We start from the raw sequence: 22,815 nt of genomic DNA, 5'->3' as shown, positions 1-22,815 counted from the left end.
CAAGTCGGACAGCAATGTAAAGAATTTTACTTATGTTTTGTCTCATATGCGGCAACGGCCTTGCTGTAGTGGACACACCGGTTCCCGTGAGATCACCGAAGTTAAGCGCTGTCGGGCGTGGTCGGCACTTGGATGGGTGACCATCCAGGCCGTTATGCGCTGTTGCCGTTTTTCGGGGTGCACTCAGCCTCGTAATGCCAATTGAGGAGCTACTCGACCGAATAGTAGCAGCTTCGGTCAAGAATACCATCATAACGACCGGGAGAGCAGTGTGTTGACTTCATGCCATCATAACGACCGGGAGAGCAGTGTGTTGACTTCATGCCCCTCCTATCCGCATCCTCCAACGAGGATGACACGGCGGACGGATGGTCCCGGTAGGCTACTCGTGGCCTGAAGACGGAGTGCTTTTTATTTTATATAATTCCCATGTACATTTGAAGTGTTTTACTTCCCTTAAATATTCTATACGTAGTTCGTTTAGAGGGCGCCATACAACCAACTGATGTGTTCTCCACATAGCCTACCTTCTTTATACAAGAGTATTCAAAGAACTGTGACTGACGCCCGAACAACAGGGACTTAAATGCACTGACAAGGGAACCTCCCCATCGCAACCCCCTCAGATTTAGTTATAAGTTGGCACAGGGATAGGCCATGAAAAACTGAACACAGATCAATCGAGAAAACACGAAGAAGTTGTGTGGAACTATGAAAAAATAAGCAAAATATACAAACTGAGTAGTCCATGTGCAATGTATGCAACATTTAGGAGAGTGCCAGCTTACGAGCGCCGTGGTCCCGTGGTTAGCGTGAGCAGCTGCGGAACGACAGGTCCTCGGTTCGAATGTTCTCTCGAGAGAAAAGTTTAATTTTTTATTTTCAGACAATTATCAAAGATCAGGCTCTCACACATAATCAACTTCGCTCTCCAAAATTCCAGGGCATGTTCAGATTTGCTTGGACATATGCACAATTTTACGGTCTACACACGGAAACATTTGAAAACGTAAAAAACATTTGTTTTGACAGAGCACAGGGAAAACTGTGCGACTGTGAAACTGTTGCATTCATTTGTTGCAGTTTATGTGACAAACTCTTGTGTTTTCATCAGTTTTTTGGGAGTGATTATCACATCCACAAGAAAACCTAAATCGGGCAAAGTAGAAGAATCTTTTTACCCATTCGCCTAGTGTGCAAGTTAGGTGGGTCGACAACATATTCCTGTCATGTGACGCACATGCCGTCACCAGTGTCGTATAGAATATATCAGACGTGTTTTCCTGTGGAGGAATCGGTTGACCTATGAACTTGCGATCAAAAGTTTTCGGTTCCCATTGGAGAGGCACGTCCTTTCGTCTACTAATCGCACGGTTTTGCGGTGCGGTCGCAAAACACAGACACTAAACTTATTACAGTGAACAGAGACGTCAATGAACGAACGGTCAGATCGTAACTTTGCGAAAATAAAGAAAGTAAAATTTTCACTTGAGGGAGGACTCGAACCCAAGACCTCTCATTCCGCAGTTGCTCACTCTAACCACGCGTCCACGGCGCTCCTCAGCTAATACTGTCTCTAATGTTGCATATGTTGCACATGGACTTCTCAGTTTGTATATTTTGCTTATTTTTTCATAGTTCCACACAACTTCTTCCTGTTTTCTCTATTGATCTGTGTTCAGTTTTTCAAGGCCTATCCACTGTGTCAATTTATAACTAAATCTGAGGGGGGTGCGATGGGGAGGTTCCCTTGTGAGAATAGAAAATAGTGCTATGTGATATACAAGCCATATAAGTTATACCATTAGTTGTAACTTTTTATTATATCATCTGACTATGTACTTCTTGTATTTTTAGCACTGAGAATAGATAGGTACTAGCCGAAATCTGGATTTGAGTAATAAAATCTAAAAAAGGACGACTGATTGCTGCACTCTATAATTTATAACTCACATAACAGTCGCCGAGTGCGCCCAGTTTCCGAATGGAAGGTAACACTGACAGATGTCACTAAGACAAACAGTCACGGATACAGTCAAAGACAATGCCATGTCAGAGATAAAACTCTAGTATATGCTAGCAATTACAGTATCAATCTACTACGAGATACTTTATAATATTTGGTTCCCAGTAAACACTGTACATTATGAGCTAGGTCGTGAAATTCCATATGTACAAACGTAATACATCAAGAAATGTTACACTGGCAGCCTTTGTAATCTAAAATACATCATAACTGCCGAAAATAAATCAGCTTAAACCGTAGAAAACAATTTAATGACATCAAAACATTTCTCTCGAACATAGAGGGTAATTCTGCACACCGAATGAAAGATCTGGATGGGGGTGGGGGTAGCAGTAAGGGGGGGGGGGATTGGAACTTTCTAGACAGTAGACATTTTATGATGAATGTGAGTATAGAACACTCTACAGAGAAAGCAGAAGGAAACAGTACTAATTGCCCTAAAGAGGGGAACGATCAGCTGATAGAACGATAGGGATAAACAGTCAAATACACCTACAGCTTAAATAGTGACATAAATAACTTAATTTTAGTGAGACTCTTAACAGGTGGGAATAGAGGGGTAGAGGGACATTGGTAAAAGAAATTATCAATATTACAGACCACTTCCAAGGACGGCGGTCGAGACCTAACCAAATAAGCAAATGCAAGGTGTAGGAACACAGGGGCTGTACTGGGTCGGGAATGGATCTGAGGCTCTTGCCTAACCAAAAGAAAACCTGGATGTGAAGCAGGAAACAAAAAATTACAATAGAACCTGTGCTACTCAGTCAGATGAAGGCCAGATATATATATATATATATATATATATATATATATATATATATATATATATATATATATTATTTTTTATTATTCCCTTTAAAGAGAGCGATTGTACTTGAGTAGTCATGATTTCTTCTTTCTCCCCAAATTCTCTTCATATGTTCACTGTGTTCTCTGCGCGGGAAGCGAGAACGCTATGGCAAGACCACTAGCTGCGTACGATGTGCGTGTACGGAGTTATATTAACATCCAACCATCTTATGGGTGCTTCACTTTTTTGTGAGGCAGTATAATTTGCTGTAGATTATGTTAAATAAATACCTATTCAATAAGTACAGGGTTATTACAAATGATTGAAGCGATTTCACAGCTCTACAATAACTTTATTATTTGAGATATTTTCACAATGCTTTGCACACACATACATAAACTCAAAAAGTTTTTTTAGGCGTTCACAAATGTTCGATATGTGCCCCTTTAGTGATTCGGCAGACATCAAGCCGATAATCAAGTTCCTCCCACACTCGGCGCAGCATGTCCCCATCAATGAGTTCGAAAGCATCGTTGATGCGAGCTCGCAGTTCTGGCAAGTTTCTTGGTAGAGGAGGTTTAAACACTGAATCTTTCACATAACCCCACAGAAAGAAATCGCATGGGGTTAAGTCGGGAGAGCGTGGAGGCCATGACATGAATTGCTGATCATGATCTCCACCACGACTGATCCATCGGTTTTCCAATCTCCTGTTTAAGAAATGCCGAACATCATGATGGAAGTGCGGTGGAGCCATCCTGTTGAAAGATGAAGTCGGCGCTGTCGGTCTCCAGTTGTGGCATGAGCCAATTTTCCAGCATGTCCAGATACACGTGTCCTGTAACGTTTTTTTCGCAGAAGAAAGAGGGGCCGTTAACTTTAAACTGTGAGATTGCACAAAACACGTTAACTTTTGGTGAATTGCGAATTTGCTGCACGAATGCGTGAGGATTCTCTACCGCCCAGATTCGCACATTGTGTCTGTTCACTTCACCATTAAGAAAAAATGTTGCTTCATCACTGAAAACAAGTTTCGCACTGAACGCATCCTCTTCCATGAGCTGTTGCAACCGCGCCGAAAATTCAAAGCGTTTGACTTTGTCATCGGGTGTCAGGGCTTGTAGCAATTGTAAACGGTAAGGCTTCTGCTTTAGCCTTTTCCGTAAGATTTTCCAAACCGTCGGCTGTGGAACGCTTAGCTCCCTGCTTGCTTTATTCGTCGACTTCCGCGCGCTACGCGTGAAACTTGCCCGCACGCGTTCAACCGTTTCTTCGGTCACTGTAGGCCGACCCGTTGATTTCCCCTTACAGAGGCATCCAGAAGCTTTAAACTGCGCATACCATTGCAGAATGGAGTTAGCAGTTGGTGGATCTTTGTTGAACTTCGTCCTGAAGTGTCGTTGCACTGTTATGACCTACTGATGTGAGTGCATTTCAAGCACGACATACGCTTTCTCGGCTCCTGTCGCCATTTTGTCTCACTGCGCTCTCGAGCGCTCTGGCGGCAGAAACCTGAAGTGCGGCTTAAGCCGAACAAAACTTTATGAGTTTTTCTACGTATCTGTAGTGTGTCGTGACCATATGTCAATGAATGGAGCTACAGTGAATTTATGAAATCGCTTCAATCATTTGTAATAGCCCTGTATATCTTTATGTTGCTGTAGAAAGAAAATTATTCTCAAGAGAAATATTTCTTCCTGCCAGTCCATGTTTGTTATGTGAGAGTACTCACACACCGATGTGAATACCACCATACGCCAATGATGCTACTTTCACTTTGCGATAAAGTATGGAAACATAAAGAGAGTCTGACCAAGATATACATTCATTACTGCGACACGGCAGCAAGGTAGTGCGCACTGGCAAATGTTTTAGTAGGGAGTCTGGTTTGTGACAGGTTACAAAAATCAGGAAGGGTAAATGAAGGGGCTAGTGGGGGAGGGGGCAGAAGAACAAGGAGGAAAAATGCTTAAACGAACGGAAGGTACTACTCACTGTATGAAACATTGAAACATGTACTTCTGTAGTAACGCAACTGACAGTAGCCTGCAACACATCTGTTAGAATAGGAAGGGCATGCGAACGTGTATTTTATCTCGTCGCTTATGCGCTTCGCCCTGTACTGAACTTTTCTGAAAGCGAGAATGTAAACTCAACAAATTTAAACCAAATTAAAACTGCATAAATTTACGTAACACAAAAACTGAATCTGATGCAACACTATTGATTTGAAATTGGCCCTGGTAATGAAACAAAACTTGATGACTTTGAAAATAATGCTCCCTCTGCTTAATGGATGCTATACTTGAAACAATAAGATTTCTTACCTGTATCTGCGCAATAGTAACGCTCTTCGCACTGCTCTCTGTTAGTACTTTAAATTGTATAGTTAGGCTACAGCTATTGTGCAAGGCTGTTGTTTAGCATATATTTTAATAAAATCGAATATGACTCAGACAATAACTTCTTGACGGTGTGGCCGTGTGGTTCTAGGCGCTTCAGTCTGGAACCGCGCGACCGCTACGGTCGCAGCTTGAAGTCCTGCCTCGGGCATGGATGTGTGTGATGTCCTTAGGTTAGTTAGGTTTAAGTAGTTCTAAGTTCTAGGGGACTCTGCGCTCCAGCGGAAAGACGTGGAGGAATGTAGCCTCTGTACATGATTGCTGGCAGCGGTGGTCGAGGGAATGCACGGTGGCAAGAAGACTGGGCTCCAGACGGCCACGTGACAATACCAAGAGGGAAGACCATAGCGTTTGGTGTATGGCCCGGCGCATCGTACTGCATCTGCAGCAGCAATTTGAGCAGTAGTTGGCACTAAAGTGACAACGAAGTGTTACTAATCTGTTACTTCAATGCCAGCTCCGGGCCAGACACCCTGTAACGTGTATCCCACTGACCCCAAATCACCGTCATTTGCGACTTCAATGGTGTTCAAATGGTTCAAATGGCTCTAAGCACTATGGAACTTAACATCTGAGGTCATCAGTTCCCTAGACTTAGAACTACTTAAACTTAACAACCCTAAGGACATCACACACATCCATGGCCGAGTCAGGATTCCAAACTGCAACCGTAGCAGCAGCGCGGTTCTGGACTGAAGCGCCTAGAACCGCTCGGCCACAGAGGTCGGCTCCAATGGTGTCAAGAGAGAACTCATTGTAGGGCAGAGTGGAGGTCCGTTGTGTTTTTTGACGAAAGCTGGTTCTGCCTCGGTGCCATTGATGGCTGTGTATTGGAGGCCGGTTGAGGGCGTCCAACAGACCAGTCTGTGTGCTAGACACACTGGACCTATACGTCGAGTTATGGCCAAGGGTGCGATTTCGAATAACAGCAGGGGCACTTTCGTAGCTATCCCACACAACCTGAATGAAAATTCGCACATCAATCTAGTGATTCGTCTTGTTGTGCATGAACAGCATTCCAGAGGTGTTTTCCAACAGGATAGCGCGCACTCACATACGGCTGTTGTAACCCTACATGCTCTACAGAGTGTCGACATGATGCTTTGGCCTGCTCGATCACCATATCTGTTTACAATCTAGAACGTCATCGGATGACAGCTCCGGCCTCATCCACAAGCAAATGGTTCAAATGGCTCTGAGCACTATGGGACTCAATTTCTGAGGTCATCAGTCCCCTAGAACTTAGAACTATTTAAACCTAACTAACCTAAGGACATCACACACATCCATGCCCGAGGAAGGATTCGAACCTGCGACCGTAGCGGTCGCGCGATTCCAGACTGAAGCGCCTAGAACCGCCATCCGCAAATAGCTTTAACAGTGTCTACTGACCGACCAAGTGCAACAGGTATGGAAGTCCGTCCAGGTGCTGACATCCAACAAGCACCTGTGCAGCGCAATGCATGCACGTATGCATATATTCAACATTCTGACGGTTATACCGGTTCTTAATGTACCAGCATATCGCAATTGCAATGGCTGATATCCCACTTGCAATAACCTGTGGTCTTGCATTGTTAATCACTTGAATATGTTACCCAGACAAATGCATTCCCGCAATTTCGTTATTGTACATCACTTATTTTTTGGTATTGTGATTAGTGGTTAGGTCAGCGGACAACAGTGAGAGATGAATTAGATAAAACATCATGTAGACAAAATAAGGAAACAAGGAAAAGGATCAGGAGGCAAATTGGAGTGGAAGACGTAACTGTGACAAATTAAAACGAAATTAAAGTGGGTGTGACATTCAGGAACAGGGGGTCGGAACGCAATAAAAGTTGGGACGATCTGATGGGAAGTTGGTGGACTACAGTGGAAATACGGTGGAACATCATAGGTGTATATCGCTGAAGCCTGTATGACATGGAAAAGCGTAGAGGTCTTTATCAGCAGTGGCTGTCGAATGCTTGATGATTGTAACGATTCTGATGCAGATTAGTGTCCGTGCGATATCACATCTCGTAGCAGTACATGCAGATTTTCCGAGGAGTTAACCCGTTGCCTTTCGTTGCACCACGGGGAGCTGTACACACCGTGGCAATGCCGCAACGCTTCTAAGCCTCCCGCGTCACACTCCGTTGTTTTATTAGCGACGTGAACACTGCGGGGTCACAGAACGACCGTTGCAAGAGTTGGCAGCTTGTTCCCTCGCTGCCGTAACTTGCTGGACCTGTTCTCAGCATCTTGCACGCGGCTCTGAGTGCCAGCAGCAGATCTTCGGACACACAGAGTACGTGAGGGACGACTGAAAGGACACATTGCATTTGCTTACTTTATCAATAACGTAGACGGGGTTTTTATTTTCTTTGAGCCCCTTTTTCTGGCGTTTGGTGCATATGTCACGCATAGAGCACATTATTACATAGGTGGTAAGTCTGATCATTCGAAAAATTATATATGAGCCAAAGGATACACAAAAGTTCGTGTTGTTGTGGTCTTCAGTCCTGAGACTGGTTTGATGCAGCTCTCCATGCTGCTCTATCCTGTGCAAGCTCCTTCATCTCCCAGTACTCACTGCAACCTACATCCTTCTGAATCTGCTTAGTGTATTCATCTCTTGGTCTCCCTCTATGATTTTTACGCTCCACGCTGCCCTCCAATGCTAAATTTTTGATCCCTTGATGCCTCAGAACATGTCCTACCAACCGGTCCCTTCTTCTTGTCAAGTTGTGCCACTAACTCCTCTTCTCTCCAATCCTATTCAATACCTCCTCATTAGTTACATGATCTACCCATCTAATTTTCAGCATTCGTCTGTAGCACCACATTTCGAAAGCTTCTATTCTGTTCTTGTCCAAACTATTTATCGTCCATGTTTCACTTCCATACATGGCTACACTCCATACAAATACTTTCAGAAACGACTTCCTGACAAATCTATACTGGATGTTGACAAATTTCTTCTTCGGAAACGCTTTCCTTGCCATTGGCAGTCTACATTTTATATCCTCTCTACTTCGACCATCATCAGTTATTTTGCTCCCCAAATAGCAAAACCCGATTTAATTCGACTACATTCCATTATCCTCGTTTTGCTATTGTTGATGTTCATCTTATACCCTCCTTTCAAGACACTGTCCATTCCGCTGAACTGCTCTTCCAAGTCCTTTGCTGTCTGACGGGATTACAATGTCATCGGCGAACCACAAAGTTTTTATTTCTTCTCCATGGATTTTAATACCTACTCCGAATTTTTGTTTTGTTTCCTTCACTGCTTGCTCAATATACAGATTGAATAACATAGGGGATAGGCTACAGCTGTGTCTCACTCCCTTCCCATCCACTGCTTCCCTTTCATGTCCCTCGACTCTTACAACTGCCATCTGCTTTTTGTACAAATTGTAAATAGCCTATCGCTCCCTGTATTTTACCCCTGCCGCTTTCAGAATTTGAAAGAGATTATTCCAATCAACATCGTCAAAAGCTTTCTCTAACTGACGATAAGAAAATACCTTAGTAAATAGCAACGAATGCAATTTCTTTTAAATTATTGATGAAAAATATGTAGACTAATATAAATACATTAATATGCTAGCAAATGAAATTCTTATTTAATGGTCTGGTATTGCTTTTTTCGAAGCCTATGTCGACTGGTAGAGAGGAGTACAAATGTTATATAATTAAATGTAACTGTGTATGTTTACATCACTAGAATTAAGCACTACTTTTCCACCAAAGAAACGAGACAAGATATCAGATGAAAGCACTTGCCATGCAGGATAACGTGCAAATGACATTTTTCAAACCCTATGTAAAAAGGTTTGATTCTTTGTTGTCTGGAGAGGAAACCGTGTCCTGACACCCAGAGCACAATGCCGGACCGTCGTATAGTCTGTCCTGCGCAGTCGCGTCAGGTGCTCTAGTTTCCTCCGATCATCTTACTGCCCTTTTGCTGTCAGCCAGGAACGCTCGTCAAGTCCCAATCAAATATCTTCGAAGTTAAAAGTCGAGCCCAATACGGCTCAGGTGTGTATTCCTGAAAGTCATCTGCGGTTATTTAATATCACGGCTAGTTGAAGATTCTACTATCAGCTTCTCTGATAATAAGGATTGTGAGACCTCGGGGAAGATCAGTTTGGATCCCGTAGAAATGTTTGAACACGTGAGGCAATACTGACCCTATTACTTATCTTAGAAGATAGATTAACGAAAGGCAAACATACGTTTCTAGCATTTGCAGACTTAGAGAAAGCTTTTCACAGTGTTGACTGGAAAACACTCTTTCAAATTCTGAAGGTGGCAGGGGTCAAATACAGGGAGCGAAAGGTAATTTACAATTTGTACAGAAACCACATAGCAGTTATAAGAGTCGAGGAGCACGAAAGGGAAGCAGTGGTTGGGAAGGGAGTCGGACAGGATTGTAGTCTCTCCCCGATGTTATTCAATCTGTATATTGAGCAAGCAGTATAGGAAACAAAAGAAAAATCTGGAGTAGGAATTAAAATCCGGGAGAAGAAATAAAAACCTATAGGTTTGCCGATGACATTGTAATTCTGTCAGAGACAGCAAAGGACCTGGAAGAGCAGTTGAACGGAATGGACAGTATCTTGAAAGGAGGATATAAAATGAACATCAACAAAAGCAACACGAGGATAATGGAATGTAGTCGAATTAAATCGGGTGATGCTGAGGGAATTAGAGTAGGAAATGAGACACTTACAGTAGTAGTTAAGTTTTGCTACTTGGGGAGCAAAGTAACTGATGATGGTCGAAATAGCGAGGATAGGAAACGTAGACCGGCAATGGCAAGGAAAGCGTTTCTGAAGAAGAGAAATTTGTTAACATCGAGTATATATTTAAGTGTTAAGGGAAGTGTTCCCTGGAAGTATTGGTATGGAGTGTAGCCGTGTATGGAAGTGAAACATGGACGATAAATAGTTTGGACAAGGAGAGGATAGAAGCTTTCTAAATGTGGTGCTACAGAAGAATGCTGAAAATTAGATGGGTAGATCACATTATTAATGAGGAGGTACTGAATGGAATTGGGGAGAAGAGAAGTTTGTGGCACAGCTTGACAAGAAGAAGGGATCGGTTGGTAGGACACGTTCTGAGGCGTCAAAGGATCACGAATTTAATACTGGAGGGTAGCGTGGAGGGTAAAAATCGCAGAGGGAGAACAAGAGGCGAATACACTAAGCAAATTCAGAAGGATGTAGGTTGCAGTAGGTACTGGGAGATGAAAAAGCTTCCACAGGATAGGGTAGCATGGAGAGCTGCATGAAACCAATCTCTGGACTGAAGATCACAACAACAACAACTTAGATCTTTTAGTAGCAGTGTTGCATATGAACGATTACAAAGATTCAGCTCGTGAGGTAGCTAGCTCCAGGCTGCAGACGTTCAAGTTTTAATTGAATTCTGATTTATTCAGTTGCGTTTTCGGTATTTGTTGCGTGCTAGCAGGATGTACTTCTAGTTGGATACGAGTGCGAGTAGAGACGACAAGCAATCGCTCACTCACACTGCTAGAGTGATAAAGTGACGTATAAAAACCCTAGCCATCCATACGAACATTTAATACTTTAGAACGCATATAGCAGCGACAGCGGCAGCGAAACGATCCTTACTATATGACGTAGCATCAGTCATCTGACTGGTTTGATGCGACCCGCCTTGAATTACTCTCTTGTGTCAATCTTTCAATCTGAAAGTAGTATTTGCACCCAACGTCATGAATCATTTATTGGATACTCCGTCTTTTCCATACAGTTTTTTCCCACCTTGACACTCTAGAGCCATAAAAGTTATTTCCTGGTGTATTAACATATGCCGTAACATCCTCTCTTTATCTAGTCAGTTATTCCTTTTTACACCGATACCGCGAATAATTTCCCCGTTTTTATTAGGTCAGCCACACTTAATTTTCTGAAACGTTTTGTGCGTCACGTCTCCGGTTTTCCCACAGTCCATGACACTCCGTAGAATGTCGTCTTCCAGAGGTACACTCTCACAAAGAAAAGCGAAGCAAAGCTTCGTGTTCTGGCCCTAATGCGCCCCTCAGAACCGACCGATCGCCGTGTCATCTTCTGCTAATGGCGTCATTGGATACGGTACGGACGGCCATGCGCCCGGCTTTCTTGACCGTGGAGATGCTATTTCTCACGTAAGCAGCTCCTGAATCGGCTTCACGAAGCCGAGTGCACCCCAGTCCAGTCCTCTCATCCAGGAAAAATTCCTGCTAATACTGGGTATCGAATATGGATCTTTCACATAGCGGCCAGACTGCCCTATGAAGGCGGACATTCTCAAAAAAAGTATATATATACACACTCAGTCACACACTCACTCACTGGTCATAACGGACTCTAGAGTCCATTACCGCAGCAACGTATTTTCGCCATCTGTCCCTGTCTTGGGCTATTTCCTTCCATTCACCTTCAATACCTAGGCTCCTCAAATAAGCCTTCACATTGTCCTCCCATCTACGCCTCGCCCTCTAAGTGCCCTACCAGTACTCTGCGCGCTGCCCTGCCCTCACCCATTCGAGGTACGTGACCCGCCCATCGCAGCCTACGTGATTTAATAATACTGATTATGTCAGGGCTTGAATAGAGTTCGTGAACCCCTCCGTTATGCAGTTTTCGCCACTCTCCGCTAATGTCATCCCTTTCTAATCCGAAAATTTTCCTCAAAATTTTGTTTTCAATTACTCGAAACGGCTTTTCATTTTGCACAGTGAGAGACCAAGTCTCACACCCACACAACATACTGGTAGAATAATAGTTTTGTATATTCTAATCTTTAAATTCCTAGACAATATCCGTGATGAAAGTAATCTATTTAGTGAGAAGTAACACGCATTTCCCGCCCGTAATCTCTTCTTTAGTTCGGCTTCAATCTCATTTCTCGAACTGATGTCCGCTCGTAGATACCTAAATGTGTTCACTTTTTCAAACTGCATGTCTCCAACTCTTAACATTTACTGATCTAACTGCTGTTGGCATTCTAGTAGTAACCAGGTATTTAGTTTTGTCTTCACTTATCCGTAGACCTACATCTTCACTAGCCTTGATTAACGCCTTAGCATTTGCTGTTACAGATTCTTTCCTATCGCTAATGATGTTTAGATCATCTGCATACCCTAGTATCTTAATATTTCCATTTAACTCCACACCCTCTGAATTATCTGCTGCCATTCGTACAATATATTCCAGGACTAAATTAAAAAGTAGCGGAGACAGGGCATCTCCCTGCTTAAGTCCGTTCTTTATTACAAATTCTTCTCACTCCAATTTCCCCACGTGTACTCTACCTTTTGTGTTTTTCAAACTCGCTTCTGTAAGTCTAACATACTTCTTTGGTATTCCAAGTTCCAAAAGAATTCTGTACAATTTTAATTGCAATACTGAAAAAAAGTGTATGTATTTTTATATGTGTGTGGCGGTTCCACCTGCTTTTATTTCTTCGTTTGTTGATTGTCCTCGGTGTCGACTCGACGTAATGCGTTGCTGCGCTGGCTGAAAAATGGGTTGTATATTACGACACACACTACTGTGAATCATGTAGCCGACAGGTGCACAGTTGCGTTTCACAGTACTTTAATTTTCACTTTGCACAACCCCCAATATTACACAGTTATATGGCCAGTGCACTACTGTTTAACTTGCGATAAGCCTCATTAATAGTTTGCAGGCGAAACTCCAAGTACTGCTACAATGGTTTATTGATGAACATCTAAGAGCAATAAAACCTATCCACAAAGCTCACAGTTCTTGAAGAATAATCAGGTACGTATGGAAACAGTCACTGTCAGTGTTTTAACACACCGCCTAATTGTTTAACGCTTATGTCACAGTTAAGTTGATGCGTTGTTGTTGTTCTAACCAGCACAGGTTACTCGTCTGAAACTCGTCCGTGGACTGACTGTCTCTGACCAAAAATCGGGCCCTTATACATCATCACAATAATAGGTCCTGAAACTACACATTGTTTAAAGTTAAATTTACAGAAATTACAATTAAAACTTAACTCACTCAGTTAACTGAATACATCGAAAAATTGTGTCTCTTTTTAACAGTTTCTCCTACTAAGAGGTTTAGGCTGAATTATTTGTTTAAATCATGAAATTAGCAGCTATAGTATGCAAACAATACTTTTGACAAAACTGTTAATTACTTTGGAATTAATGAACGCCTGGTTTTGCTGACATGTTTTTGAATGGAGCTAAATAGATCCTTTAAGATTACTAGTACTTCGTCTTCAAATGTTTACAATTGTTACAGACTTTATACTTGTTTATATGTCAATAATGATATTTAAGTTACGAAACAGTCACCGATTTCACCCTATAACAAACGATACTAACTAGGAATAGTCAAAATAAATTAGAAAAATTACATACATAAAACTAAGCACAATATTAGATCTGGTGTCATATCCTTTAAAACTGAGGGTCAACCTTTCTCTTTATTGAAAATGTCGATTATATACACGTATGCTAATGGAAACAGTTAAAACTGACCAAATGAATTTAAGTAGGCAGATGGTAAAACAAGAGGGCAATTAAAATTATCCCAGCTTGCTTCGTCACATGTGGTGTCGGTTTTCTCGGACATGTCCGAAAGAACTAAGACAGTTTTGATTGTACAATCGCTATGAATCGGTACACAAAAGATATAAAGACATAAGCTTCCAGTGGGGATTAATTCATATCAATGGGACAAGGTAGATGTGCTGACCACTACGGCATCCGGACACTGCTTACCACAACTACACGGATTACCCCAGCATACCTCCCGTCAGACTCATATTCTCAGCTTATACCACACACTACTGATGTAGTGTCCCAGCCCATTAGTCTCATTACTCATGGCATCTCGCCGATTCCCATAAGAGTTCAAGCTTGGTATGCATCCACTCTGAGGAAATCATGACCCGTCATTGCCATTTTGATCCTCCAGCACCTATGAATCAAGACACAAAGGAATTAAAGACGTTATGATATCTTCATTGCAGATTTACGCCAACTTCGAACTCTCACGGGAATTGGCGAGATGCCACGAGTATTGAGGCTAATGAGGAGGGGCACTACATCAGTAATGTGTGGTATAAGTTGAGAATTTGTGTCTGACATGAGACGTGCTAGGTAGTCCGTGAGGTTGTGAAGGCCACTGCGTGCGGATGGCGTAGCGGTCAGCGCATCTGCCTAGTAAGCAGGAGACCTGGGTTTGAATCCCGATCCGGCACAAATTTTCAACTAATTTCATTGTTATAAATGAAGCCTACTGGCAGCTAATGCCTTGAATTCCTTTCTGTCTTGGTCTCTGCTTTACTGGTAGGTTTCTTTTATCAAGGAATGCCACGTTTGCCTGTGCTAGGGAGCTTCTTACGTCCTCTTTGCTTCGTCCGAAGTGCTTTAATGTGCTTCCTAAGAAGCACAATCCTTCCTCTTCGTCTAATGAGTGGTCCGCAATTTCATCCCTAACATCGTTAATGTTACTCATTACTTTCATCTTTGGTCTACTCTCAGCCCACATACTGCGCTCGTGGTACTGCACATACTCTAGAACAGGTGCTGTAATTCTTCCTCACTTTCGGTGAAGACAGCAGTGACAACAATGAATCTCATCATTGATATCCTTGCCGGCCGCGGTGGTCTAGCGGTTCTAGGCGCTCAGTCCGGAACCGCGCTACTGCTACGGTCGCAGGTTCGAATCATGCCTCGGGCATGGGTGTGTGTGATGTCCTTAGGTTAGTTAGGTTTAAGTAGTTCTAAGTTCTAGGGGACTGATGACCACAGATGTTAAGTCCCATAGTGCTCAGAGCCATTTGAACCACTGATATCCTTTCACCCTTAATTTTAATCCCATTCCCACAACTGGCGTTAATTACCGTCATTCAGTGTTTGGTAGAACAGTAGCCAGGGACGGGTTGGTGGATGGGATGAAATGGGTGGAGAGAAATACTGCACGCCTGTCTTGTGCTCTATGTGTCACACTTCTTCTATTTATGTAATTATTTCGATCTAGGTTTATAACACTACCGTCCGCTGCTACTGCTATACCATAACCTTAAAGTTGGAGGCAGATCGTATAATGAAACTATCTTGTTAAAGCAATTATAGTATAAAGCATCTGTGCAGTGTTACCCTCTGAAAGGAATTTAGTTGCGTTGACCGTGATATACCTAACTGAGGTGGCTTATCGGAAGTGAAAGTCAGAATTACGTAAATATTTAAACAGTAACAAGCAATAATTTACCTATCCACACTGTCCAAATGATAATAAAAACGGTCACCAGCCTAATTAGGCATAAGAATGAGTAACATTCTTGTTCAAGAAACTGAAAATAAGTACCTTTAATGGGCAAACACAGCCTATACTTTGTCACACGAGAGTGCAATGAATTCAGGCATCTGCATATGTTCACGTTAAGGTTGGAGCTGACAGAGCAGAACAAACTATTTGCATAAATATAACAGATAACGATACACACTATTACCTTCAGGACTTAGTCAAAATGAATGGTCTCAATAACATTACTATTAATATTCACTGTAGAATCATAAATCGGACATAGGTTCAGTATTACTTTTCAAACATTTTCCTATCTGTCAAATTGTAAATGTAGTTCACTGCAAAATTATGAACTGGGCATAGGTTAAGTCTCTCTCAGCTAAATACTTTTCTAGTTAGAATGGAAGTTAAATGTATTTCACTAACAAACACTTTCTCACTGACCTTTGAATAAAAGAAGTCTATTAATCGTTAATTAGCTTAGCACAATAGACAAACTGTGGGTCCTGTTACACTGTTAATAAGCACTTTCAATACTCAAGAGGAACCCAGTACTGTACCGAACTTGACAGGAATAGCGGGAGTAATTGAAACTTTCTATAATTAAGTAACTTTGTGCATTTGGACTACTTTCAATTGGGGGGGGGGCTTAATCTTGACCACTGTAATAGAGCAAAATAAACGCACTTTCATTACATTAGTGAAACAAGCACTTAGCAAGCATGTAACTCTCAACAGTTGCAGTTCTGAACTTTTGCTGCAGTGGAGCACAAAATTGAGATATTTGTAAGATCCTTTCAACAAACAATATTAATTTTAGCACATTCTATTGCCACATTAACTGTAATATGCTTTCAATAAAGGACACTCGGTAAGTACTTTAGCGTGGGAGGGATCATAAGTGGATATGTCACTGAGGATAAATCATGGTAGGTACATGAGTTCAGTTAAAATTTAGCTTATATTTGACTACATTATTACATCCAATGAGCTGATCCTTCACTGCACATTACTATAGTTTATCTGTTCCATTACAGTGATTGCGCAATGTGGTGGCGAGTGCATGTTGGTAGGTGGATTTGCAGGTAGAATTGCTGGACTCTGTCATTTCTTGGTGGCGGTGATAGATATCAATTCCAACATAATTCCAGCTAGTTATGAAACGTCCCCTTAGAAAAATTATACATGACTGTGCTTAAACTGACACACAATATTTTTAGCGCAACGCAATCTGACTTTCAAAAATTCCTACAAAAGAATGGCCCTGACTAACATTAACCTATACGTTTCACAAATCACTTACCTCACAAAAATCTTGGTTACTCGAACTACTGCAATACAGCGACCGCCACTACTGCCAGCTAAATAAAAGATTCAAACTACGGAAGACACTAACTACTGATACGCATAGTTAGCAAATGAAAGATTTCAATAGACAACAAACAATGTATTTACCTTAATAGTCATCAAAAGTCATAATATATATAGCAGTTCATGACATCCAGTCTTACAAATTTCACAATTCCGCCATTTCTCTCCCACATCCACCACTGCTGGCGGCTCACCTCCAACTGCGCAACGCTACGCGCTGTTAACAGCCGACTGCCCAACACTACAATGGCAAATTCCAACAATGCCACCCAACCACAGACTGCCAGTGATTTTCATACAGAGCGCTACGTGGCGTTACCATTAAAAAAAACCTAAACAGCCTACTTACAGTTACTGCATCCATCAGAGGCTTTGGCATATTGGAAAACGGCACAAAAATCCCCTCTCGGCACCAGCACAAATCACAACCTTTTCGTGAGCGTTGGTGGTTCAGTAGCTCATCCCCGACTGACTCTCCCTTCCACCTTTCTATCCATGCCAACCACATTTTGCCCGCGCTACGAAGTTCCGTTCCCGAGGGGAACCACAACACTTTTTACATACGAAATAACTAAGAACCCTAAGTGAAGGTCAGCAGTTTACATAACAGCAACCAAACATATTAAATAAAACAGAACATTTGCACATATTTACGTTTCTACAAAAAATTATTCACCCAAATTCCAAATACATACAGTAAGTTTTGTCTCCCTCCCAACGAGACAAAGAATTTAAATGATAGATACGCTACATTGCATATAATCAAACAATGACATCAAAGTTTTTACAAAGGAAAAAGCGAACACACTTGTGCTATCAGTGCAATCTAACAGTATTTGCAATACAATGAAGGCTTTCACGACCGGATGGTACTGTTGTTGATAATTCTTCCGGGTTATATGGCCGTGGTCCATGGAATTCTTCTATTCCTAACGTTTCGTCCAATACTACGTTGGACATCTTCAGAGGTATGGCTGGTCCTGCCGACTGACGAGTCGGGCGTCGGGGAGCGGCCTAAGTACCGAGGGAAGTGGGCGTGGTCTAGCTTGCATATAGTAGCAGAGAGAAAACTAGCCAAAGATAAAATGTAACTATCGATAATAGTCCGTCACAGATAAAAATCACTTTTGAATTCTGTAACGCCACTGTCCATATTAATTTCAAGGCCTCTTCTTTTCTATTAAAATTATCTTCATGTTTATAAATTTCAATAGCCTCCCTATACAGTCGTGGATAATAGTTCGTGGTAGCACTTAAAACTGTAGTTTCAGAAAACTTGACTACATGGTCACCTGACTGAAGTGCATGTTCCGCAACGGCCGATTTATCTATTTTTCCCAGTCGGAAAAGACTTTTATGCTCCTTTACCCTAGTATTCACAGTTCTTTTCGTAGTACCAATATAGACATTGCCACAAGTACACGGAACCTTATACACACCGCTAGATGATAATGGTGGCCTTCTATCTTTAAGAGAACGAAGTACTTGTCCTATTTTTCTGGTAGGTTTGCATACCGGTTCCACTTTATGTTTCAGCAAAATTTTGCCGGTTCGATCTGTAACCTTACTAATGAAAGGTAAAGACACCGTGTTCTTCCATTGCTGTGTTCCAGCCTTGTCCTTTGGCCTGCTGTGATTAGGTCTTAAACTGCCTATTGGTTTCTGTCTCGGGTTCTTCGGCCGACGTTCATCTAATGATTTTTCTGACGTTTCGCCAGCACGAGTGGCTGGCATTGTCAAAGCTTCACCCTCCATTGCCGGTGGTGAACTGGAGCCGAGCTCGCGGCCGCAGACTATATGTACTTGGCGTGCCAACGTCCGAGGGCTTCTCCGCGGCCATTTCCGGTGCGGTTCTCCTCTTGCTACCTGCGACGGTCGTTCGCTGCAGTACGGGAAGCCAGGATCCGTTTACCTTAAGGCTTCCCTCTTTCTTGTTGAAACTGTTCGCGTGTTTTTGTATTTCTACAGCTTCTCTGAACAAGCGCGTGTGATAGTGCTTCTCTACAGCCAGAACTTCCGTGTCGGCGAATTTTATTACGTGGTCGGTCTCATTCAGTGCGTGCTCTGCCACGGCCGATTTCTCCACCTGCCCCAACCTGCAATGTCGCTTATTCTCTTTGATCCTGGTGTTAATTGATCGTCCAGTCATTCCGACATAAACTTTTCCGCATGTGCATGGTATACGGTATATTCCCGACATTGCAAGTGGGTCTCTTTTTTCATTCGCCGATCTAAGACATTCTTTGATCTTTCTTGTCGGTTTCAAAATCGTCTTTACGCCATGTTTGCACAATATACGGCCGATTCTGTCCGTCACTCTGGGAATGTATCACTCGGAATACGAATCGATTAATCAAGGCGTCTTTTCTGCCGGCGGACATACAGAGAAAACTACGCAACACGGAAGCCCTACCACCTTGGCTCTATGGATTACCCAAGATCCATAAGAACAACGTTCCACTGAGACCGATCGTTAGCGCTCCTGGCTCACCAACGTATAAACTGGCAAAACACTTGGCCTCTCTGCTCCAGCCACACATGGGGAAGACCGACACATACATTAAGGACTCAGGACATTTCATTGAGAAGCTGAAGAAACTGAAACTTGCACCAAACGACATCCTGGTCAGCTTTGATGTTGTTTCGTTATTTACGAAAGTGCCACTCAGTGACGCTCTGGAGCACATCGGTTCCATGTTCCCGCAAAACATCAAAAAGCTCTTCCATGCATGTCTCACCACGAGCTATTTCACGTGGAAAGGCGATTTCTACGAACAGCTGGAAGGCGTCGCCATGGGTAGTCCTCAGTCCAGTGGTAGCCAACTTCTTCATGGAACAATTCGAAGCACAGGCACTGGACTCGGCGACTTGCAAACCTAAGGTGTGGTAGAGGTACGTCGATGATACTTTCGTGGTGTGGAGCCATGGTGAAGAACAGCTCGGTGACTTCCTAAGACACTTGAACAACCTCCATGCCAACATAACATTTACCATGGAAGTAGAAAAGGACAAGAAACTGCCATTTCTAGATGTGCTGGTCACAAGGGAAGGCGGAAAGCTGGGACACAGCGTGTATCGAAAACCGACACACACGGACCGATACCTGCACAAACTGTCAAACCACCACCCGAGCCAGAAAAGAGGCATGATTAGTACGCTCGTAACGAGAGCAGGACGAATATGTGAGCCGCAACACCTCAGACGAGAAATGCAACACCTGGAAACTGTTCTGAGGAGCAATGGGTACTCCAAAAATTACATTAGAAGTGTAACAGAGCCAAACACTCGGAGAAGTAAGGAACCAGAAAAAGAAATGTCTGGTACGGCCTTTCTGCCATACATTCCCAGAGTGACGGACAGAATCGGCCGTATATTGCGCGAACATGGCGTAAAGACGATTTTCAAACCGACAAGAAAGATCAAAGAGTGTCTTAGATCGGCGAATGAGAAAAGAGACCCACTTGCAATGTCGGGAATATACCGTATACCATGCACATGCGGAAAAGTTTATGTCGGAATGACTGGACGATCAATTAACACCAGGATCAAAGAGCATAAGCGACATTGCAGGTTGGGGCAGGTGGAGAAATCGGCCGTGGCAGAGCACGCACTGAATGAGACCGACCACGTAATAAAATTCGCCGACACGGAAGTTCTGGCTGTAGAGAAGCACTATCACACGCGCTTGCTCACAGAAGCTGTAGAAATACAAAAACACGCGAACAGTTTCAACAAGAAAGAGGGAAGCCTTAAGGTAAACGGATCCTGGCTTCCCGTACTGCAGCGAACGACCGTCGCAGGTAGCAAGAGGAGAACCGCACCGGAAATGGCCGCGGAGAAGCCCTTTGACGTTGGCGCGCCAGGTACATATAGTCTGCGGCCGCGAGCTCGGCTCCAGTTCACCACCGGCAATGGAGGGTGAAGCTTTGACAATGCCAGCCACTCGTGCTGGCGAAACGTCAGAAAAATCATTAGATGAACGTCGGCCGAAGAACCCGAGACATAAGCCAATAGGCAGTTTGTCAAACTATTAAACTGTTCACAAATCAGATGAACTGAGACGAAGAACCAGACCAACCAATACAACATTTATTTAATATAATTTGTAAACACGCTGGCTATACACTGACGGACCTGCATTTATTATGCTCTCTCTAACCTCAATCTACAACGCACCTGGTTCTTTGTGTAGTCCCCTCGCTACACGATCGACTGGGACGATTGTAGTACGGGCGTCATTCACAGTGATTATGACTTGTTTAGAAATGGGCCACCTGCAAAGAAAGGCTCCAGATCTCCTTTCATGTTACGAGGTGAAACATCTCAGTGAGCGGCACTGGCGGACGTCGGCTAAATGGTGATACGAGAGCAGTGGGTTGCCTGGCCGCCTACGTGCCATTGCTTGGCGACGAGGAGAGGCAGGCGGCCAACAACGAAAGATAATATCATAGCGTGAGCCTGCAGAAATGTATTCTGCGAAGACGTCATTGGAAATTCCGTACTGAGTGGTTGTGGTGATTATAATAGGAAGCAGTTAGGAGAGTGGCAATGTAGTATTGGCACCTACAATTGGCTTCGTCTTGGATTTTAATTCTTCAGAAAAATTGTCATTGTTTGGTTTGGAAGCTCTAACGTCAGTTGTGTTTCCTGTAGGGCTATTGATAAAATATCGATACAGCGACACTTTCTCCAAAATGTGTCGATACACAAAGATGTCAATGCCGAGTCCCGATATTTTTATTTTATATGATTTTTTTCGCAATTTTCTATAAATATATGAAGTTATTCTTTTGAAATTGTTGTAGAACATGATATTACTTTCATTGTGTGAAGGAATCTTACTAATTTTTGAGCTTTCATCACGTCCAGTCTATCTCTTTCAGCCGACCGGGGTGGCCGAGCGGTTCTAGGCGCTACAGTCTGGAACCGCGCGACCGCTACGGTCGCAGGTTCGAATCCTGCCTCGAGCATGGATGAGTGTGATGTCCTTAGGTTGGTTAGGCTTAAGTAGTTCTAAGTTCTAGGGGACTGATGATCTCAGAAGTGAAGTCCCATACTGCTCAGACCCATTTGAACATCTCTCTTTGTTTGCGTGAAGCAAGTATAGAAGTCCGATTCTTTGAGAGGGTATAACGGTGGTATGGCGATGTAAGTGCTGTTCCGTCACCTTAAGACATATATATCGATAGTATGTGCACGTACTATTTGTTCTAGTCCTGCCTAAATGCCGCCTACAACACTAACGGTTTCTACCCTTGCAATTATGTTTAGTGCTTCAGATGTTATTCTAGCTTCGGTAATTGAAGCACTTAAACAACTACCTCCTTAACAACCGCTAGTGGCCTCAGATGCCCCGTAACGGATAAAGCTGGGTCAAATGTGAAGTTACCGTATAGTTTTGATTGCAGCTTTTCTTTTTCGTCAAACTACTTCTTGCTAGTGATAATAATACTGAAAAAACACGGTCGCCAGCCAAAACGACGAATCGATTGACGTTGTTCAAGAAATTCACCAAATTTGGTCTTTACTATATTTTGGTTCTTATTAAAACTTTTTCTTCTTTAATAATTTCTATCACCGAAGGAACGGGTCAATTCACGTAGATAGCGGAAGAATGACTGCTTTCAGAATTGGTCACGAGCACACACTTAAAAAGTTTTGGTCCATGAAAACAACGCCGGAACGACAATAATGCCTACTTACGTTTCTGAAGGTGAGATCAGCAACACTGCCTCTGAAGACATGTATTATAAACAAGCAATATTTTACGATACTTTTGTAAGTATCTAAATGATTGCAAAAGGCTATATATTTGGTTTTGCTCAGTTTTATTGAAACAGTTACTTTACGTAATTTCTTGGACAATAGGTCCCAATAACCAAGTTCACGCGCTAGGTATGTAGAATTGTTATTTACTTACTTTCA

At 42.8% G+C, this 22,815-nt stretch overlaps 1 protein-coding gene and 1 non-coding gene across 2 annotated transcripts in view; both read left to right on the top strand.

Annotated features, from left to right (window-relative positions):
- Nucleotides 1–22,815, top strand: part of LOC124775240 (carboxypeptidase B-like) — a 231,701-nt gene that overhangs the window by 53,708 nt on the left and 155,178 nt on the right. The window lies entirely within an intron of this gene.
- Nucleotides 14,399–14,471, top strand: Trnat-agu. Its single transcript has one exon. It is a non-coding gene; the product is annotated as a tRNA-Thr (tRNA).

Source organism: Schistocerca piceifrons, chromosome 2 (assembly GCF_021461385.2).
Source record: "Schistocerca piceifrons isolate TAMUIC-IGC-003096 chromosome 2, iqSchPice1.1, whole genome shotgun sequence".
NCBI classification, from domain to species: domain Eukaryota; kingdom Metazoa; phylum Arthropoda; class Insecta; order Orthoptera; family Acrididae; genus Schistocerca; species Schistocerca piceifrons.
Note: the sequence above shows the minus strand (reverse complement) of the source record. Positions and strands in the feature narration are given on the sequence as shown.